Source organism: Python bivittatus, unplaced genomic scaffold, assembly GCF_059951505.1.
Source record: "Python bivittatus isolate LINGU-HERP-01145 unplaced genomic scaffold, Pbiv_v1 ctg000330_np1212, whole genome shotgun sequence".
Lineage (NCBI taxonomy): Eukaryota > Metazoa > Chordata > Lepidosauria > Squamata > Pythonidae > Python > Python bivittatus.
The window spans coordinates 16,739,141-16,746,710 of NW_028277058.1; positions in this window are offsets into that span (position 1 = coordinate 16,739,141).

Consider the following 7,570-nt stretch of genomic DNA (forward strand, 5'->3'; position numbering starts at 1 on the left):
AAGAATATTAAACAATTCACTAGTTTAAACCCAATGGGTTCTGCTAGACACAAATCCTCTCATTCCACAGATGCCTCCACAGCTCCTATAAGAGAAGCGTGTGTTAAAACAGTATGTCAAAAGACTACCTTGAATAATTCAAAGTGATCAAATGTCTAATGTTCTCTTTGTGTTGTTATTGAGGTGCTACATCTTTTTTTTCCAGACTGAGTTAGAGGCAGGCATTGTTCTTATTGCTTATATCAAATCTTTTGTCATTACAGTATTCAACATAAACCATTCCAGAAATTAGATATTCAGACTAATGGAAATGCTGCTTACTTAAAATCACATTGATACAAGCAGATACTGAACCCAATGGATGGGGGAAAAAAGCATTTAGATATTTGCTTCATAAAAATATCCAATTATCTATTTCTTAATACTTATATATGCTGTTTTCATCCACGGTTATCACTTACAGATCACAGCAGGAGACGTAAAATGCACCATAAATCAGAAGCATGTCTGGGCAAGCAAAGTTTTCAGCTGGCACTGGAAATAACAACAATCAGTGTCAGGCAAATATCCCTACCGGGAGAATACCAGAGAGAGATTTGGCTAAAGGGCCATTGTCCAGTGTCTTCTTGCCCGATTTCAGAAAGAGGAATACCTTCTCTGTGACTGATCTCCATGACTGGTTGAACCACTATGTACAAGCCCAGGGGTCTCTTAAGTATCCTGGTCCCAAATCATTTGATGCTTTCTAGTTAGAATCAGTCCCTTCAGTTGCAATTGGGAAGCTAGTAGAGTTGTTTCAAGCAAAAGGCTTTATCTGACCAGTCCCACTGAATTAAGTTTACAATTATTTCAAGCTATTAAACTAGGCCAAAGGTGATTTGCACAAGCAAACTGGGGAACGTGGGCTTTAGGACTCTGTTTAACACTGTCAGGCAAAAAAGGGCCAGGGGATTAGCCATCTGATGAAACTTATTTCTTATTTGTCTATACAGGCAATGAGAGAATGTCTGTATGTGGCTAAACCTGCATTCTCCTGGGCACAGTAAGAGCGTGGGTTTAGCCATCTGAGAACACTTGTACCTCTTTGCCTGCTCAGCCATTTAAACTCACTCCTCTTTGTCCAGCCACAGCACAATGGGAGTGAGTTATGACAGATGACCAAGCCTTTTGTGAATCTGTGCAGCCCTGCTCTCCAAGGGTTTTGTAAACCAGCCAAGATATCCAGACTGGTATGCAAAACCAGGACAAATCTTGAGAAACCAAAATGCAGAGTATGTTTTACACTTAATCATATTGACTCCTGGTGTATTTTGCACAAATTGTAGATTATATGCATTCTTTACATTATGCCTTGATGGCTCTGACAGAGACGTTTTGGGAAGTATTTCCTGTCTCAAGCTGGCAATCAATCTTGCCTTTAATGCTACCACTTTCCTCTCCGGTTCTTAACTACAGGAAATGAAGAAACCCTGCAGTCTCTCTTGCCTGAACTCCCTTAGGGCAAAGTCTACCATCATGTGGCTGAAAAATGTTATTGGAAATGGCAGAAACTGGGAAACTCCTATGCTCCAGTTTCTTCTAGTACTCTGTTTGGTAATGGCTGAGTGCTGAGAATATGGAACATTTTCATTTATGAATTTCAGTTGCTTTGACTAATAGCAACCTAATTTATGGACCACCCTTCATGTTGCTCAGTTTTCTTTTTCCTTTCCATGGGAAAAAGCTAAATTGCAATTTGAAGTGTGTTGGTTGTCTTGCAATTTCAATCCATCTTAGTTGGTGACTTTGTAGGGTTGGCTTTCTTCAGCTGGATTACACTCCCTTAAAGAAAGAGCTATACAATGATATCTCTTTACCCAACAGCACTGGGTAAGCAACAAATGCATTGCAACCTTACCGTCTCAACCATGTTTTTTTACCTGTTCCACCAATGAAAGAGGTAGGAAGGAAGGCTTCCTTTGAGTCCTGTTAGCTGCTCTTCAAAGCCCTCTCCTTGCTCCCCAACAGGTACAACTGAGTTGCACAAAAGAACCTTTGATGTTGCTGCTAATAGCAAGTAGGCAGATGGGGCAAGGGGTCCCCCGGATACGCTAAACAATTGTCACAATTTTGACTTGCATATACAAGCTGATTAGAAACTAGTTAAGTTGTTTTGCAAAGGAAGCCAGTCTTCTGGATTGGCTGGCAATATTTTATTAGCTTTTCGACAAAGCCATTGCTGCCTACATTTCTCGAGAGCTTATTGAACTGAACATAAAGAAAACAATGGCAATTGATATTATTGATCAGCTAATACACTTGATATTTATAGGATTCATTAGATTCAGTTAATATGGTTGACAAAATATTTTTTAAATTTTTGATTACAAAAAGAAGAAAAAAATACATAAAAGTTTAACAAAAAAGTGAAAAAAGACAACAGAGAACAAAAGTGTTAATATATCATTATAACAATAAACAATTTCAATTCTATATATTCTTATCTAATACAAATATTATTCAAGTAGATATATATTTCTAATAGATGCATATGATTATAATTTTTTTAACCTACTGTATTTTGTATAAATGAGTCCCATACTTCATTTTGCTTGTCCATAACAACTCTACATCTATAGGCAATCTGTTCATAAGAGGCAAGCACAATCAGGTCTTCAATCTATTGAATAAATGGGACCATACTTTTATCTTTCCAATGCTGCTAGATCAGTCATTTGGCCATAGTAAGGGCATGGAGAACCCATTTACGTTGTCCAGATGTCCAATCTTTTATTAGACATTATGTTCCATAGCTTTCTAACTGATGAATTTGTTTCCAGAGATACTAGAGTTTTACTATATTTAGATCCGAATATGGTTGACAAAATAATGAAGAAGTTTGGAATTCTAGGTATCAGTGATTAAATAGCACAAAATGCCAATTTTAATTTGTTCCTGCTTATTATAGTCTTCCACCGGAGGGCAGCATTGCTACAGCTGAATTAATAATTAGAGTCTAAGAGGTTTCCTAGGAAAGGGATATCCTGAAAGCTGTAAAGAGGAAGGACTGCATATTTTGCTATGTTGACAGTCCTTGCAAAGCCTTTCACAGCTGCATCTTCCCAGAACGGACATGCCATAAATCAATACCAATGCTTACATGTGTTCTATACAGAGAACAAATTATTTTCTGTATAACGATAAAATGTACATGCTAATAGAGCGGACTTCTTGGATGGGTCTTGCATGAGACTGATGCTGCTCCAAGATTTTAATGTTATATATTTGGTCGACACTATTTTTCTTATGATTTGCTTATGTAAAATACTAATATACCAACGAGAGCTTTTGAGCTTTGTGTTTAAGTTGATGCAGAGATCGTATTTATATATGATATACCGTATGCATTTTAGTCAGAAACAAATCCAGCTGATTTCAAATGTGACTTGTTCCCAAGTAAGGCAGCATCATAGCCTTATGTGTGTAATCTTTTACAATGGCAGATATTCCTAAGGTTCCCACATTTTTAAAAGCTCAGTTGCTGTTTAAAAGAAGCACTGTGTCCAAGTTGAAGGGAATAGCTAAGTATAACATGGTTTTCTTATAACCTGTCCTGTAAGTTAAGAAGGCTTTCCCCAAACTGTCTATGGATAATGGGAGTTGGAATATTTAAATAATATAAAAGCTTCCTAAATGAGTATCTGTAACCACCTTAAAGACACAACAGGATGGTTGAAAATGACAAATATAGAGGTGCCCGGATGGTATGGTTAAAAAAAAAAAAGCAATATGGCAGCTGCAATGGTGCAATCAAAGCTCTGCCTGTTTATGCGTGATCCCCATAAAAAACAGGTAGAACTTCAGTCATACCATTGCAGCAACCATCTTTTTTTTTTTTTTACCATACCCTCTGGGCATCCCTGGAAAATATCTGCATATATTTCAAAACTTAACCAGGCAAGACACATTTCCACAATATTTCATCATTCTGCATTCTTTTGTTCTTGTTGAGCTCATTTTAATCATTACTCTGATCAAGCCTTCAGCCCATTTGAGCAATTTACAAACTAGTAGTTTCCTAACTCATCCTATGGTAGGAAGTTACAATATGCGTGGTCTCCTGGAGGAAAAGTACTGTGACAGTGAAAAAGAATGGAAACAGACATTAAAAATAAAGTGGAAGGAAAGGCTGGTTGGGAAAGATCTTCATGCCAAAGTTTGAAAGATATCGTATGTTCCAGGTGCAGTCGGCTTATGGTGCTTTGGGGTCTCAAGGGCAACTCCAGATCTACAAAGTTTTGTACGGTGCTCATTCACACATAACACCAAGCCAGAATGTTTAACCAGGGTTGTTGAACCTGCCAAAATGACCTGGGTGCTTTTTTAGCCTGTTGTCCATCTGCTGTCTGTTGATGGGGAATTTCGAGGTCTCTCCTCTCTCATTTTATAGTTATCTTAAGCCATATTTGTCTGAGCAAAAATAGAAGATGACTTTCAATAAAGGATTTTTCTCTGGGCAGTATGATATATTGGTACCCATCTATTGCAACAGGAAGAATCCATGGGAAAGTAATTTCTGCATTGCTGCTACCATATTAAAAATGTTGGTGTATGATTACAACCGTTTTTTAAATGTCAGACTTAGAACAGAATGGCTGCAATTGGCAGAAATTCAGTAACTGGTCACATCTGCGTTTGGTCAAAAAAACTTGCTAAATTCATGTCATGCAGGTAGTAAAGGCAAACCTGTATTTACCATTTGGCAGGCCCCAGGCAGCAGGCCTTTTCTGCTGTGGCGCCTGTGCTGTGGAATCTTCTCCCCCCTGAGGTGAGGCTGGCCTCATCAATGTTGAGCTTCTGGAGGTCCCTTAACTTGGTTATGCCAGCAGGCCTGGGGACTCCAGGCCTGTGGGGGAATAAGTGAGATGGCTCCCTTATTTCTAACTTCCTTTTATTCTCTGTTTTATTTTGTCTTATATACGTATATTTAATGTATTTTACCATTTTTAGCTTTGTTGTATGCTGCCCAGAGTCACCTGTGGTGAGATGGGCGGCTATATAAATTGATTTAATAAATAAATAAATAATAAATGACGCAAGGGAGATTCATTGGAAAAATACTTGGGATGGAGAGGATTGCAGAGCTTGATAGTACAATCGTGGAATGGAAGAAATGGAAGGGATCTTTGTGATAACCTAGTTCAACCTCCTGAACTCCACTACTACTGCATCCTTGAGAGGTGGCCATTCAGCCTCTGTTTACATACCTCCATCAGATATTCCATCACTTCCAGAGGCAGTCTGTTCCATTGTTCAACAGCTCTTACAGTTACAAAACGTTTTCCTGATGTCCAACTGAAATCTACTTCTTTGTAATTTAAATCCATTGTTTCTTCTCCTGGAACAACTTTAAAGAATTCCTCCCTGTCACCGACATACTCTCCACCATTCAAAATGAATCAAGAGGGAATTACAGGCACCTGACATAGAGATTTTGAAGAAGAGGCTGGACAGCCACCAATCACAGATGGTCTTCCTGGTGTTCCTGCACAATGGTTGGACAGGATTATCATTATGGGCCCTTCCAACTCTACAATTCTGAGTCTATGACCTTTCCCAGAAGGGAAGGGATCCTATTGAGACAAAGTTAATTCTTATATACAGGTAACTTGAGTACAAGTTCAGCCTCTTCTGATTAGTTCTGAACATGTGGAGGGTAGGTTGGTAGGGCTGCAGATCTACCAAGGGGGAGTGGAGTACTCTCTCTCATGTGTCCAGATTATGCTCTGATCCATTCTCTCAATATCAATCAATATGGGAGGAGGCATATGAAGCTCTCCCATTAAGATGTGCTGTTTAGCCCTGCAGCTTACTGAAATAATGACATTATTTGTTGTTGACAAATAGCCCCATTTTAATTACTTCCAACAAAGGAGGGGACAACAGATGTTTGGATGATGAAGTTTAGATGTGGTAGAAATAGTATTTAGACCTTAAATAACGGTAATGCACTGCCTTTAAAAGCGTTGCTCTAGGGTGGTTGAAACCCTGCTGGCTGAAGAAGACTTCAAATGTCTCTGTGAAGACACAGTCTACTGATTTTGCCTAGTTACTAGGATATCCTTTTCCAAAGTATGCAAAAAGCAGACTGTTGGTGATTTCTTAGCTAAATCTCAGCTGCATATCTAAAGATCAAGAAAATTAGGATCTTCTGATAACTTAAGATACTCCATTCAAAATTCCCAGACCTTCTTCCTCCTCATTTCTGAGCATTCTTGAACTCTCTGCTACAGATCTGAACTCTGGTCATCATGAATTTTTTAAGAATTATTTTTCTGGCAAATAAAAGGAATATATAATTTTCTAATTTATATCCTATCTTTCAATTAAATTATTCTCAAGGTGACTTGAGTAACTTTCTCCCAAGACTTGTACCCATGCCCACAACTTAGCAGACTTAGTGCCTTTGCCAGTGAATAGGGCTAGAGTGTGTTTCTCTTTCATTTTGCAGCTGTCGATGCGTATTCTCTTGGATAGGAGGTAGGAGGTAGGTTCCCTGCAGAAGCTCTGGTTGATGAATACAGCACAGGTACAAGCTGTAATGTTTTTCTGGGTAAACAAGTAGTACAGTATCTTTGTGACATTTGATTAGCTTGATTGATGGCTGGAATGTGTATTCAGACCACTCCACATTCTTTGAACAATTGGCCTTTACAATCAAGTAGTGCCTCTTTAAGACTACAAGGAAACAACCATCTGCTTCATGTTTTATTTTTGGTCAGTGAATAAAGAGGACTGAAAACTCACTCTTCAGTACATGAACAGGCTGAAACAGCTTAATGTCAGCTGCTCTTGTCTTTCCGCCTCCCAATATTACAACTTCAGCTCTTTTAGGGATTGAGGGGTTCCTGAAACACACGAACAGGGTTTTCCTAAGTAGTCCTGCTTTAAATTTCAGTGCTTCATACAGGTTTCTCCCAATGATAGTACATGCAGGGCAGACCTCTCCAGAAAGTTGGCATAATACCGAGCTGACCTTGACTGACCTTGAAAAGCAAAATAAGATTAGACCAGTTTATCACTTGGAAGGGAGACCACCAGAGAATCTGAGGACTAGACTGAGAAAGAAAAAAAAACCCCACTGTTGGAAAAATAATAGCAAAGAAAGCTATATGTCCTTGTCCATATAGTTAGCATAAGTTGAGCTTGACCTGAAGGACACTTCCTTTTATAAGCAAATATTCCTTGGAAAAGGGATATGTGCATTTTGCAACATCAGATGGCAGACCTACTTGGTGAAATCATTTGCTATAGCAACTGCTTGTAATAATGGGAGATGATGGTGTGGTTAAGTTTGCAGAAGTGTATAATATAGGAAGGAAGAATTATAGGCAATTAGACTTGTTCCTTCTTCTGAAGGTATGATTTTCACAGAGAGCTGAAAAATGTGTTTCCTGTCCCTGTAGCCTTGATTTTGTATGCAGGACTGGTGGAAAGTTTTTAATTTTTTTAACCATAAAAAATAAAAATGAATCAAATCAAATCTTTATTATGGTCATAGACTAGCATAATAAAAATGAAGTAGAAGTGA